Raw genomic sequence first — 15,267 nt, 5'->3', positions numbered from 1 at the left:
ATATTCATCAGTTTTCTAAATGTGCTGTTTCTGCATCCTGGTCTCCATTGATTGGGCAGAGGGTTCTGGGATCACCCACCTGGTTTTATTGCTTTACTGAGCCTGGAGCGGAAATACAACTGAGGCCTATATAGTATCTCTAAAGAGGTAAACTTCTGTATCTGGCTGGGAAATGTTCAGCCAGTTTGTTCAGCTGTCTCAGTTTCCCTATGCCACTTGACCTGGCTTACTGGCCTATGTCAATGTGACTGGCACATGCAAGAGAAAAATGAGCAGCTTTATGTGTACGTAGACTCTTTTCTAGAACCCTCTCTGACCGCCCCCAGGAATAATCACTACATTTTCCTAGTTTCATGGAGATATACTTTCAGAATACTTTGAATAATTAATTCTAATCATATTCTCTGGAGATCTAATAGATTAAATATAAATATGGAATGACTATTTTTTGGAAGTTTCAAACAAGTGATGGACCTTTATTATATTAATCAATAAATTTAATTAATTAATCAAGTAGGTTACCAGTTATTGTGGACTTAGGGAGTGTGTATGCGCTAGGGCTTTACAGTTAAGTTAACCCTCTTCTGTAATTCAGTGAGCAATAAGGTGTGCTCTTATGGTGTTTGGATTATTAACAAGGTCTGATTCTATAGCACACTGTTCTGTAAACAACATGTCAATAGCCTCAGCTCTCACAAACAAGTGTTCCTTTATTGTGTTGTGCTGTGGTTGTACTGTAATTCAGGACAAGAAGCAATAGGAATATACATACTAGTTATACAATCTCATAATTCATGAGAGATTAATTATTAAGCAGATTCTGGGTCAACTCTTAGGCAAAGAGGCAGAGAATAAGCTTTTCATAAAATCTCATGAACTAAAAATATAAGCACAATACTTTCTGTGGGGATACACTGAAGAGAATTAGTTCTTACTATGTGTGGGTATGTGTGAGTATTTCCCCAACCATGCCTCTGATGGCTCATAATAGAGGTGTGATATGATGAAAGAAGCTCTGACGAAGATGATTCCTCTTCAGCTAGAGTTTAATAGCAGGTGGGTATTTTCATTAATCTGAAAAAGGCATGTTGATTTTATTGGTGGAGTTTAAAAAATAACTTCAGCCTTTAACTTTAAAATGTTTTCTATTAGTAAAAATATAGACTAGAATAGTCTTTTCAGAACAATGACTAATAACATGATAGTATTTTAATATACTTTCAAATTTGAAAAACAAAAGTAAATCCTTGAAGTTAAAGGAACTTAAAACTTAAGATCAAAATGTGTGTGAAAGAACTTTCTCCTTTATCTACTGCATGTGGGCCTACTTATCCTAAGGTCCCATGTTCTTTTCTAGTAATGTTGGGTCAAGACTGTAAACAGACCCCAAGTTCATGGTTCAGAATTTGTTCGTTTGTTTTTGTTTTTAATTTCCTATTCCATTGTCATAATGTGTTTTTTGCTCTTGATTACAATTTGTGATATTTTAATATATTTAATTTGCTAATTTATCTGGTAGTAATAGATCCTAGTGAATAGAGACAATGCAAATTCAATCTAATTCATTAACTTAATAATACGTTATTATCTACTATGGTAAAGGCAGTAAAGACAGATAAAACCTCATGCTCAAGTACCAAATACTCCAGAAAGAAGGTAGTCCTGCGTACAGATAAATTGAGAATGCTGCCTGTGCTAAGGGCTATTAAGAGTGGTACAAAAAGTGCGACAAGTACAAAAACAAAGGGATGTATTTTCGTTAGTAACTAAGGGAAATACTGTGGAGTGAGGCTGGGAGAGAAGAGACAAAGGAGAATGAGAAAGGAGGTGAACCTGGGATTGGCACTGTGAAAGAAGTGACAGGAACGAGAGCTTCCAAAGGGGAGGCTGTAAGCAGAGAAGACACTTTGGATTTGCCAATTAGGAAATCTTCAGAGCTTTGCCAGAGAGGAAGACAGTGACTGTGAAAGTCAGACTTAAAGGGCATCTGCCATTAAGGGGGCGCATTAAAGGCATTTCTACTCTGCTCTTCCTTTAAGCCAAGAAAAGTAAAACTAAAAAGAAAACCTCCTATAAAGTGATAAAGGAAACTTTTTAAATATAGCTAACAGCTATAATTCCAAACCACAAATTATGAGGAATAGCTGCTGAATATAATAAAGTTTCCAAACTAACAAGTCCGGGTAAGGGAAGTGCACTCATATCTCATGTTAGTCCTGGAGTTATCCCAAAGCAGGTGGCATGGTCCAATGGGACACAGTGACATATACTTTACCCAGGGCAATCCTTCTGGAAAATGGGATAGGCTGGGGAGCAATCTCTAAACTCCATTCCACACTGAGTGTTAGAAAGAGACATAAGACTGGAGAAGAAATACATAGATCATCCATTATCATAAGAAACTGCAGTCAGTATGGCAGTGAGAAAAAGAGCAGCAGAAATTTACTATACACTCAGTAATAAAAGTTAGCTAAGTCATCCCACAACACAAAATCCTATGTCAGCTGGACCTAAACTCTAACCCAAGTTGGTTTATTGCAACAACAACAAGAAAAAAAGGATTGAAGCCACTTAGGGATGGCAACATAGGTAAACACCTGAAATTGCTGCCTCGCACAACCACTTCAAAACTACAACTAAAAGACAAAACGGGCTTCATCCAGAACCACAGGAAGGCTGGCTGAGTGGAAATTCTACAACTAGAAGGAAAGAGAAAAGCACACTGAGACTCAGAGGAGGTGCGGAAGTAAAGTGCAGAGGTACGGAGGCACACACAAAAAGGGCTGGCAACTGAGGACACCATTGTCTTTTTCAATTGGGAGGGAGTCTCAAGCTCCCAACTGCTCTGATCTCCAGTTCCAGGTGAGTCTCTGGGGACCCAGGCTCATACGGGAGAAACTGGACTGTCTGGCATCGGGCGGAACTCGCGGGAGGCTTTCTCTCAGAGGTGCTTGCAGGGATTACCGAGGGACACTGAGACTGGGGCCTCTTAGGGCAGCACTGAGGAGCAGCCATCGCTGTTTGATCCACCCTGTTGATTGCCTGAGACCCCGCCCCACCCAAGCTGTGCACAGAGGCTTTTGCATATGAATGGCCTGGCCCTTTGCAATCTAAAATTACCTAACAAACTGCAGTTGGGTCAGAGAGACCCAGAACATCCAAAAGAAGGCCCAAGGCCCCACAGCAGTTTGCATTGCTTCACAGCTGGGCCTCATCTGGGAATCTCCAAACTCCAAACAAAGAAGAAGAATCTGCAGATCTCTCCATAGCTCCTGCTGGGTAGCCTAAGGACAAGGCTAAATTAGCACCTCCTTGGAGATCCAAGAGCCAGTGTACCCAGTGGTCAGAGTGGGACCATCCAGATTACAACTACTCAGATCCATAAGGGACACACTCAGGGGGCAGACTCAGTGAGCACCAAAGCTCCACCGAAGCAAGTCTTGCCGCAGATGGGTGTCTTCCAGCACAGAAGTTCTCCCACAGTAGACACAGCTGATTCTCACAGCCAATTGGCCTGGAGGTCAGTTCCTCCCAGTGATACCAACAACAATCAAGGCTTAACTACAACAAGACTGTGCACAAAGCCCACAAAGGGGTGCACCAAGAGTGTCCACCTCGGGTAATTGGGGAGGCTGAGCCACTGGGCACTATAGTACTCCTAGAACACAAAGAAACTCTATCAACACAGGGAAGCAGCCAAAATGTGGAGACAAAGAAACAGGTCACAAATGACAGAAATGGAGGAAAGCAAACTACTGGATATAGAGTTCAAAACCACGGTTATAAGGTTCTTCAAGAATTTTCTAGAAACTATCAGTAAATTTAGTGAGACCCTCGATAAATCTAGTGAGACCCTCAAGGATATGAAAAAGGACCAACTAGAAATTAAGCATACACTGACTGAAATAAAGAATAATATACAGAGATTCAACAGCAGATAAGAGGATCCCAAGAATCAAGTCAAAGATTTGAAATACGAAGAAGCAAAAACACCCAACCGGAAAAGCAAAAAGAAAAAAGAATCCAAAAATATGAAGATAGTGTAAGGAGCCTCTGGGACAACTTCAAGCATACCAACATTCGAATTATGGGGGTGCCAGAAGAAGAGAGAGAGCAAGACATTGAAAACCTATTTGAAGAAATAATGACAGAAAACTTCCCCTACCTGGTGAAAGAAATATACTTACAAGTCCAGGAAGTTCAGAGAACCCCAAACAAAGGGAACCCAAAGAGGACCACACCAAGACACATTATAATTAAAATGCCAAGAGCAAAAGACAAAGAGAGAATTTTAAAAGCAGCAAGAGAAAGAAAATCAGTTACCTACAAGGGAGTACCCATATGACTGTCAGCTGATTTCTCAACAGAAACTTTGCAGGCCAGAAGGGAGTGGCAAGAAATATTCAAAGTGATTAATAGCAAGAACCTCCAAACAGGATTACTTCATCCAGCAAAGCTATCATTCAGAATAGAAGGTCAGATAAAGAGCTTCACAGATAAGAATAAGCTAAAAGAGTTCATCACCACCAAACCAGCATTATATGAAATGCTGAAAGGTGTTCTTTAAGAAGAGGAAGAAGAAAAAGCTAAAGATAAAAATTATGAATAACAAATACATATCTATCAACAAGTGAATCTAAAAATCAAGTGAATAAATAATCTGATGAATAGAATAAACTGGGGAATATAATAGAATCAGGGGCATAGAAAGGGAGTGGACTGACAATTCTCGGGGAGAAAGGGGTTTGGGGGTGCAGGAAGAGACTGGTCAAAAATCGTACACCTATGTATGTGGACAGTGGGAGGGGTAAGGGCAGAGGGTGGGGTGGGAACTGGGTGGAGAGGAGCTATGGGAGGGGGGAAAGAGGAACAACTGTAATAATCTGAACAATAAAGATTTAATTTAAAAAAAAAGAAAAAAAGAATTGATTCATACTTGTTAGATAAATCCCCTTATACCTCCCAGACACCCCAGTTATGCTTCTGAGTAATAGCAGACTTTAACTCTCTTGGAACATAGTCAGTTAAATAAAATGCCAAGAGAAGCATAACTTTATTATAATAAAATCTGAATAGAGTATAAAAGAAGGCCTCAAAGTTTAGATCAAATTTTAAGTTGATTTTTGGAAGCGGCGATCAAGAGAGAAAAGAACATTTCAACCAGAAGGAGGTAAACTGCCTCAAGGAAAACATAAAGGCGGTGAGAGAGTTTGGGGCAGTCAAATTCTCATAGTGGATTTCACATGTCTGGACTATAGCATCCAGGGGAAGAAGGGCCCCAGATGAGACTTCAGAGGTAAGCACAGGCCAAAACACAAAGAGCCTCATATGAGATGTCGAGAACTTCATACTTTCTGGATAGCATTTTAAAAAGCCTTTAATGAGGATTGTAACACATGATTGGGAAGATTGACCTGTGCATGGCATGGAATTTAGATTATAGGGGGAAATACAGAGCCTGGGAAACATGTTAGGAGAATGTCCAAAGGAAGTCTCAAGAAGATGACAGATTAGACTGGGACAGGAAGTGAGGGTAGAAATGGGATGGAGGGAATGAATAGGCAATTGGACAAAATGAGGATTTCATACTGTATGTAAAGCACCAATAGGGAGATGATTCTGTGAACTTCATAAAGAGTCATGGATAAAAGAAAATGAAGGAAGAATTTATCCTGCATATTTCTTACTGCTGATTATATTTTTGTTCTGTATGGGTGTCCGTTTTATTAATTTAAATTATACGGTGTCCTGCTCAGTTAGCTATTGGTGTTAATAAAACATTAACCTGCTATTGCATCCATCCTGTGTCAAGGCAGTGAGTCCAAAAGTTCATTCTTGCAGGCATAATAAAAATACAGGGTTCTCATGTGAGGGGAATAATTACAAGGACTATCTTAGGGGAATAATTACAATGGAATTATCTTTGTTCTGACAAAGAACAAAGGAAATTGAAAAGTTAGAACTCAGAGGATGCACAACCTGCCTTATTAGAAGAAAGTCTTCTGTAAATTGAATAGGAGATGTAGCTAGTTGCAGACCACTCTACAATTAGACCCAACTGACCACACAAAAACCATCCAGACCATAAAGCCCCCTTGTCATGTAGAATAGCCTGGAGATGCTCTGATCAGTACAGTGAAGGCTTTGGGGATCTTACCATACTTTCTGAAGCCTTCTTCAAATGAAGGCTTATGAGTGGATATTTCAAGTGGGTGCTCTAGAGAATACAATTTTGTCAACAGGTGAGAAGTAAATGGTTTACTGAGCAGCAATTAGGGGCCAAAGTGAGAGTGGAAATTTGTTTGGGAGCAATAATTACCTAGTTGTTTATTTGTCTGTTTGTTTGTTTGTCTTTAGTATTTGACCAGGGTTGGGAAAATTAGATTATGTATTAAAATGCAATGGGCCATATGGTGGTTAAAAAATAAATTGATTGGTGCAGTGGAATGATTATTGTACAGTAAATACAAGAGGAAGTTAGAACTCAGTGATGTTAGTCAAAGTTCCCACAAGGATGCTAAAGGCAGAACAAAAAGTTCATTTTAATTTCCTAACAGCCAGAGCAAATTGTTCCAAAAGCTAAAATCTGAATGATATTTCTCCTATGGTTTTTCAAAGAAGAATTGTGTTTTGAGATCAAATATATATAAAGTGAAATTCATGTTTCTGCTTCTCTGATTCCCCACAATTCACTCCAAAACAGAAAGCCAAATTGGAGTTCTTGCAGAGCCAAATTCCTTAAGAAACAAAACAAATGGGGTTCAAGGGCACAATCTGAGGTAAATCAAACAACTTAGTTGCTGAGATGTCAGCTGGTTTTGCCATGTTTCTTTAATTGTTAATGAGATCTGAGGATGTTCATTCAGAATCAGAATCTTTCCTTGCACCGGGATATGTGTGTTTAGTGGGGGGAATATGGCTAACATCACTTCTTTCCTGAGTTCTGGCTCCACATGTTTATTTCATTCTATAGAGTACCTCATTCCACCACAGACTGATTATTCCATGAGTCATACTTGCTGAGCACCAGCCCCATTCTTTTATTCCCTCCAAATAGACTGTGGTTGGAGTTTTAGGTAGAAAATGGCCCACATTTCTGGACAGGATTATGAATAATCACCAAGCTTCTTTCCCAAATCCTGGCTCATCACTTTCCACCTTCGGGAATCTTAACATTGCTTCCAATTGAAAATGGCAAAGAAATGTTGTTTTCTTTCTCTCCCACTACATTCACTTTAACGAAGGAGCAGCTGGAGAGTAAATTTTTGGTCTTGGTTTGACCTTTATCCTCTATACTCAAAGGATTGCGAGGGCAGATATTTGCCTTAATCTTTTGAAGATGTTAAATCATTTTCAAGTCACTAGATACAATTTTTTTGCCTTACCCAGAGAGTAATAGTAAGGTCTAGTTGAAGCACTTAGGGTATCTGCCCTTAGAAATAAATGGGTTGATAACATCATGTTCAAAGAATAAGGTACAATCATTCTCTTGTGTGTGAAGGCGTGTGTGTGTGTGTGTGTGTGTGTGTGTGTATGTTTATAGAGAGGTATTAAAGGAGAAAGCTTGGGCTTTGGGTTCACATGGTGTCAAATACTGAAGACAAACCTGTCCTCTCATTCAGCGATCAGCGTGTTTTTAGGAATTACTATCGACAAAACCAGTGCCAAATGTTTGAGGCAGACACAACTTGTGCCAATACCCTAAAATCAGATTTTAATGGAAAACTGTACCTTAAGATTCCCAATACAGTCCAACCAGAGAAGGTGCTGTATATGCTTCCAGGATGTCCCTTCAGGAACCCCAGGATGATAGTCGTTAACCATCTTGGCCACTGTATGCAGAGTTCTTATGACATCTAATCTCTTGGATGAGCCATCCACGCCATGTGAGACTGCTTTCACAACTTCTACACACAGTCACTCCAAGATGTGTTAGTCCCTAAATCTTTCTTCCAAATACGTCAGCATTTAAATAAATGTGAGATGGTTAATGTCCTCTTAAAAAGTAGGTATTCTTTGCCAGGCCAGTGTGGATCAGTGGTTGAGTGGCGACCTATGAACCCAGTCAGGGCATATGCCCGGGTTGCTGGCTCGGTCCCTGGTAAGAGCGTGCTGACACAGCATATCAATGATTCTCACCATTGATGTTTCTATCTCTCTCTCCCTCTCCCTTCCTCTCTGAAATAAATAAAAAATATATTTTTTTTAAGGAGATATTCTTTGATCTTGCTATATAGGTAGATAAATAGGGTACTACATAGATGTTTATTTATCTATATGCCTTTTAAAATACAAACAAAATAAAACAATATCAAAATGTTAAAAATGAGGACATGAAAACATCAACAAAAAAGTAGATTTACCTACATGAGTACAAAAATATCAAATTCATGGTAAAATGAATTTTAAATGATAAAAGAGAATATTTTATTGACTAATATAAAGATGAGTATTAGTATTTTATATATTCAGCATATTAATTCATATGTGTAATATATATTCTAATTATATTTCCCAATTTGCCCATTTTTGCAATATAAAGAGATATTTTAAAATTATTTTACTAAATCAAATTTATCAAATATTCTGATACTGCATTTTTATAAATATCAAAGAATCCTTTCTCTTTACCTAAATTTTAGAGTAATTCAAAGGAAGGAGCAAGTAGAAATTAATCAGATTGTTTACCAGCTGTGAACATAAAACTGCTCTAAAAGATACAGACACTAGGGGGGTGAGGCCATGTGGTAGGGGTTGGGAGTGGCTGGGGAGAGGTCAATAGGGGGAAAATAATATTGTAATAGCTATGCACAGGCCAGGGGGGGTACTTGAAATATCAGGGGGACCACTCTGTAAAGTATATGATTATCTAACCACTATATTGTACACGTAAAACTAATACAGAATATTAGTAAACTATAGTGGGGGGAAAAACGATGGAAAATTGTATATGTTTTTCATTACAAAAAATAAATAAATTAAAATTAAAGTCTACATAAGAAAACAAAAAATTTTAAAAAATTGAAAAAGGGAAAAAAGCCCTGTAAAAGAGCAAAACATGCTAAAAAAATGTAATGGGAAATAACTTATTTTAAAGAGAGTTAATACAGGGTGGCAAAAGTATGTTTGCTGTTGTATGTGAAAGTTTATTCTTGTATTATTATTATTTATTTATTTATTATTGTATTATCTGTCCTCTTTAAACCTATTTTTGCTCAATTTCTATATCCTGAATAAATATAAGTGATTTTGATGAAAATAGATAAGGGATATGATATCTTATCAACTTTTTAAAATAATTGAAACAGACGTTTATAGCTTACACTCCTACCCTTATCAAGTTTTGGAATTAAGATTAAGATAATTAAAAAACAACAACAACAGGAAAGTTCTTTCTCTATCATCTAGAATTAGTCTGAATAACATGGGAAGCCCCTGTTCTTTAAACTTGAGCTATGAGTTTTTGTTTTATTTGTTCATTTGTTACTTTCAGTTTTATATGCCATATGACTGAAATCATAGGGCTCTTAACTTTTTCTAACTGACTTATTTATCTCAGCATGATATTCTCAAGGTCCATCCATGTTGTCCCAGATGACAGTTTCATCTTTTCTGATGGCGGAGTAGCATTCCATAGTATATATGTACTGCATCTTCTTTATCCAATCATTTATTGAAAGACACTTCGGTTGTTTCCATGTCTTGCCAACCATGAAAAATGCTGCAAGTAACATAGGGGTACATATATCCTTACAAATAAATGTTTTCAGGTTTTGGGGGTAGACATGCAGAAGTGGGATTGCTGAGTCATATGGTAACTCTATTGTTAATTTTCTGAGAAAACTCCATATTGTTTTCCATAGTGGCTGCCAAATGTATTGTGAAGAAAGATAGTTTGACTTTGAGTGCTGGGCATTAAATGCAATATACAGATCATGTATCATAGACATGTACACTTAAAAATCATATAACATTAATCAATGTCACCCCAATAAAATTTAGTAAAAAATAAATGAAAATAAAAAGAGTGTGCTGGTGAGAGGGTCACTAGCATCACTAAAAAAAAAAGTTAAGTTTAATGAATGAATATTGATTTTGTAATTAAATATGACTTTTTTAAAAAATGCACTTAATATCTACTTTATTTAAGGATTTAAGGCAAAATAAATAAAGTTGAGCTAGAACTTGACAATACTTGTACAAGTGATTTAAATATGATATAGTTATGCATATGCTAATGCTTTAAACATATTTTCAATCCCCTCTAAAGGAATTGTTAGTTTCTAAGTGTTCCTCTAATTCAGTCAATTTTTAAATTGCACATTTTGCTTAAAAATGATCTATTTCCTCAAGGTTATAAAAATAATTCTATGGAGTAGGATACAATTCTTATGTAAATTCTTATGTGTAAATACAAGTTAAAATATCAAGTTTACGGATGTTCTTTTCCACTTCTTATGAGCTCTTGCTCATCTCTCATACAATGTACTTTCCTTATCTAAAGAAGAGCCTTTACAAACATTTCCTTCTGGCTCCTGGAGACATACTATATTATAGTTATAATAATAAAGGATGTTATAATAACATCCTTTCAATTCTAGACTAATAAAACCTTTCTCTTTGTCTGCAGTGTGCAATTAAGAAAATTTAGATTTTTCTGTATTTTGGTGGATGTGTATTATAGCTGTGAGAAGTCACAAAAAATACTTAAGGGCAAAATGGGTGTCCTGGGGCTGGACACATGCTCAGTGGGAACTCTCCCAGCCTTCATTAGTGGTACCAGAAACCACGTAAGCAGCCATTCATGGGAGAAAGTCAAATGCCACAGGAAGATCTTGAAGAAACACCTCCCAACACACACTTTGCTGCCTCTTTTTTAAAATTTTTTTTTATTGATTATTACATATGTGTCCTTATCCCCACATTACCCCCACCCCCCCCTTTGCTGCCTCTCTTGATAGTTCATTTTCATATTTTAAAAGTTGTTTTTCAAAAGTGCATTTTCAAAAAGGTGTGAATTGCTATAGTAAAACCCGAGCACTTGTATTGTACTTTGCACGGTGAAAAAAGTCCTAGTGTGTAAAAGCTTTGCCTTCCAACGGAAAATGTGTGTCTGTTCCCATTTTGCAAACTGTCATCACACTGTCAATACTGCTGTAAAATCCATGAAGTCAATATGACTGAAGAGACTCTGTTTTCTGTTTTACAGGAACCTCAGGGACCTCTAAGTATCCAGAGGATGATGATCACAGTAACAGGTTTACTTTGAGAAAAAAAAAAAATCTGTGTTGTTAAATAAACAGTAAAGGCAATAACGGTGACAACAAAAGAATTTATCAGAATGCAAAAACCTTACTCTATAGTGACAGTTTCATAATCCTTAATGGTCATTTACTAATTAATCAAAGTTCCACCTATGCAAATGTTTTGGCTCATTGAAATAGGCCAGCAATGTTAAAAGCATTGACGTTCTTCAAAATTATTTAAAAGCTCTTTGTAGCTCATCTCCAATTCTTTAATTCACTTATTATTTAAACACAGAAAAAAATAGATTATTTTGTTAATTCCAATTCTTTATGTAAACAATCAGACATTTGGGCAAATGGGCATGTGATCATGTAATAGAACTATTAAAGTTCCCCTGCTAGAACACAATACATAGCCTTAAATACCTCTGTGTATTTAACAGTGAAAGAGAAGTCTGATCTAGGAAAAAGTTAATGGGGTATAGGAATTTTAGTTTCTGAATGAATTTTAATCACCAACTGGAAAATTGCTTATAATGAGCCTTTGTGTTTTACTCAGAAAACCAGAAAATATTACATATGGAGGAAAGTCCCTGTCCATTATTGGGAAATTTTTCTAATAACTAAAATATATACATCACAGGAAGGAGATAAAAGATTACTTAAATAAATCCTAGTGATTTACTGGTGCATTAATTTGTTTTGCTTTCCTTGCTATAGAGAAGTGAAGGAGAGGGAGAAGAGAGAAAAGGGGGAGTGGGGAGAGCACAGGAGAAGGGAGAGGGGAACAAATGGATAAGAAGAAAGAAGAAAAGGGGAGGATGGAGAGTTGGAGGGAAGGCATGGGGAAGAAGAAATGGGATGGAAGAAGAGAGGACTAGGAGAGGAGGAAATGAAGATGGGTAGGGAGAGGAAATGAAGGTAAGGGGAGGAGGAAAGAAAGAAAAAATAAAGGGAAGGAAGTGGACGGTAGAGGGGGGAAGGAAAGGAGAGGGCAAAGAGCAGAGAAAGATAATGTCTGATGTGTGTGTTCTGTTCTTTATATTTTTTCCTGACCATGTATTGACTATTCTGCATTCCTCCACTTCAAAATAGAAATTGCTTGATGAGTAAGTCCTAGCCTGGCTTTTGAGGAAGCATATGTTACCTTATATTTCTTAACCCCAAGGAGAAGGGCAAAGAGTGTTTGGGTGTGCAGGCTGGTAGTGTGTGGGGAAAAAGAGGGGTAAGAGGGAAGAGGGGGATAGAAGGGAAGAGAGAAAAGGAAGGGAATAGACCGGCCCTAGAATATTTTGCTGTGGGTGAAACATCTCAGAAATTTTCATCACCCTCTTAAAGACGAAAGGAAAGTCCTATTAATGACTCATTAAATTTGCCCCCACAAAAGTGAAAAGTGAGCTCCTAAAAGGTTTTTATTTAATTTAAAAAATGGATAATGTGAAATTTCCTATACACTATAGGGGAGGGGGAAAATTTTCCCTCTAATCTTCTGAGTTCTTAGCTGGGATCCCTGTAATAAAGGATAGAGTAGCAAGAGAAAAACAAACAAAGCAAAAAAACCTAGACATTTTTAACATGTATACATCCATCATGTATACATAGGAGATACCCAGGAAAATGAGTAACTCACCAAGGTGGCTTAGAATTCAGGCTTAAAGCCCATCTTTATAGGGAAAAGAGGGGAGTGAAGACCTCTTAGAGAGAGCAAATGAGTTTTAGGAAAGACAAATGGGCCCTGAAGAATAAATGAGAGGTATGAAGTTTGTGACAAAGTTTGACTTGGTGTGGTGTCCACTTACAGTCTTTTCTTGGTAAGAGTGATTCTTCCCTGGTTGATGAAACTCTCAGGGTGGGGACTTATGACAACTGGATTCTTTTGAAGGACCTGTCTTGAGCAGATAAGGGGAGTTCAGAGACAGTCTCTCCCTGCATTTGCTATTTTTCAAGTACCTACAATTCAAAATAATTAACAACCCAAAGCAGCATATTTTGGGATGGCAAGTGCTAAATTCCTAGTCATATGTTGGGGTGGTGTATTCTGCTACTCTTCAGCACCCAAGTGTGAGGACACAGCTTTTCACTGGTCTTTCCCCAACTGGCTTCTGAGGTTGCAATTTTCTTCCACTTCTACAAAACACTTTTAATCATGGGACTTGAATTGGCCACGAAGCTTCATCTATTTTTAATTATGGAACATTCAGAAATAGAGTGTCACAGTTGTTTCTATTTGTAGCCTTGGAGTCTTACAGAAATATTTTGCTACACTAAATTTAATTTGGTTAGTAATACAGCAAACATCCACTGAAGTCTGTTAGAGGCCAGGCACTGGCCTAGCTCTAGTGAATAAACCCTGAAGAATAAGGATGAAGTTTACAGTTTAAAAACCTATTGTGCCCGGTCACTGTGGCTCAGCAGTTGAGCCTCAAACCAGGAACCAAGAGGTCGCTGGTTCAATTCCCAGGTCAGGGCCACATGCCTAGGTTGTGAGCTGGATCCCTGGTGGGTTTTTTTTGTTGTTTTTTCCGCTGACACCGGGCAGTTTATTGTGAAAGCCATGTGTGGGAGGGGGAGGCTGGAGTGGGCAGGACCAGGGCGCCTCTGGGGGGGGGGGGGGGGTTGGCTGGACATCAGGCATTCCTCCGCGTAGGTTTAGAGGCAACACCCTCATGGGTCAACACCCCCAGAGGCCGGTGGGTGAGCGGGCGCCCTAGGCACTGCCGGGGGCCTGGGCCAGCAGGGCTTCGATGTCGATGGTGGGGAAGCGGCGGCTGGACCTGCGCACGGGCACGCCGTCCGGGCCCACCAGGAGCTTCTCGAAGTTCCAGGACGTTCCAGGACACGTCGTTGCGGCACACGGGGGACCCGATGACGAGCTTGGGGTCGGTCACGAGCGCCGTGGCGTCCTCGCTGGGCGCCTCCCGCAGGAAGACGAAGAGGGGGTGCGCCTGCGCGCCGTTCACCTCGCACTTCGCGAACAGCGTGAAGCTGGGCTCGAACCCGCGCGGGGCCGGAAGTACTTGAGCGAGTTCAGGATCTCCTCGTTCTTGGCGTTCTCCTGGTGCCCAAACTGGTTGCACGGGAAGCCGAGCACGGCCAGGCCCGAGGCGCCGCTGCAGCCTGTTCATCTGGGTGTAGTCGCCACGTTCGCGATGAGCAGCACCTTGCCCCGCAGGGCGCCCAGGCTCAGGGGCTCCCCGCCGGCCCGCGGGCGCGCGGAGAACGCGTGCACGGAGCGCGGGGCCGCGGCCCCGCCAGCTGAGCGGCGCACATGGCGTGGGGTGGGCAGCACAGGGCGCGCTGGGGACAGGAACCTCTAAAAATCAATTTAAAAAATATTTTTAAATTACCCTTTGGGAGAATACAGCTTCCCTTAAAACCCTGATCATTAATATTGATGGAAGGAACTGAATCTTTTTTTTTTTTAAACATATTTTATTGATTTTTTTACAGAGTGGAAGAGAGAGAGATAGAGAGCTAGAAACATCGATGAGAAAAAAACATCGATCAGCTGCCTCCTGCACATCCCCTACTGGGGAAGTGCCCACAACCCAGGTACATGCCCTTGACCGGGATCGACCCCCGGACCTTTCAGTCCACAGGCCGACGCTCTATCCACTGAGCCAAACCGGTTTCGGCTGGAACTGAATCTTTTTTTAAAAAAAATTTTTAATGCAACAGACATTTATTTAGCTCCAGTCATGGTCAAGGCTTTGAGGGGGATAAAATCAGTCACCACCTCTCAGAGACATATGTTATATGCAAGATGACATACATGGAAATTAATAGACAACTCTGAATTGGTACAAATATTTATCCTGGTGATAACCAGAACGGTGAGCCAAGGTGTTTTCCCTGGGGTTGTGTCTCGGGACACTGAAAAATGAGCTCCACGGATCAGAAGATTTAAGCAAAAGTGTGGAAAATTTATTACAAGCAGATACAGACTCCCCACGTGGGGAAAGGGACCCAATAATGGGCTGCCCTGTAAAGCCTTGTGGTCCAGGGATATATATTTGCTACA

The 15,267-nt window shown here is 39.4% G+C and overlaps 1 pseudogene across 1 annotated transcript; it reads right to left on the bottom strand.

Moving 5' to 3' along the window:
* Positions 1 to 13,953: 13,953 nt before the first annotated feature.
* LOC308522358 (glutathione peroxidase 1-like) lies at positions 13,954 to 14,516 on the bottom strand (annotated as a pseudogene). The gene has a single exon. The product of its transcript is annotated as a glutathione peroxidase 1-like (transcript).
* Positions 14,517 to 15,267: the final 751 nt, after the last annotated feature.

Source organism: Myotis nattereri (genome assembly GCF_964212035.1).
Source record: "Myotis nattereri genome assembly, chromosome: 7".
Lineage (NCBI taxonomy): Eukaryota > Metazoa > Chordata > Mammalia > Chiroptera > Vespertilionidae > Myotis > Myotis nattereri.
Note: the sequence above shows the minus strand (reverse complement) of the source record. Positions and strands in the feature narration are given on the sequence as shown.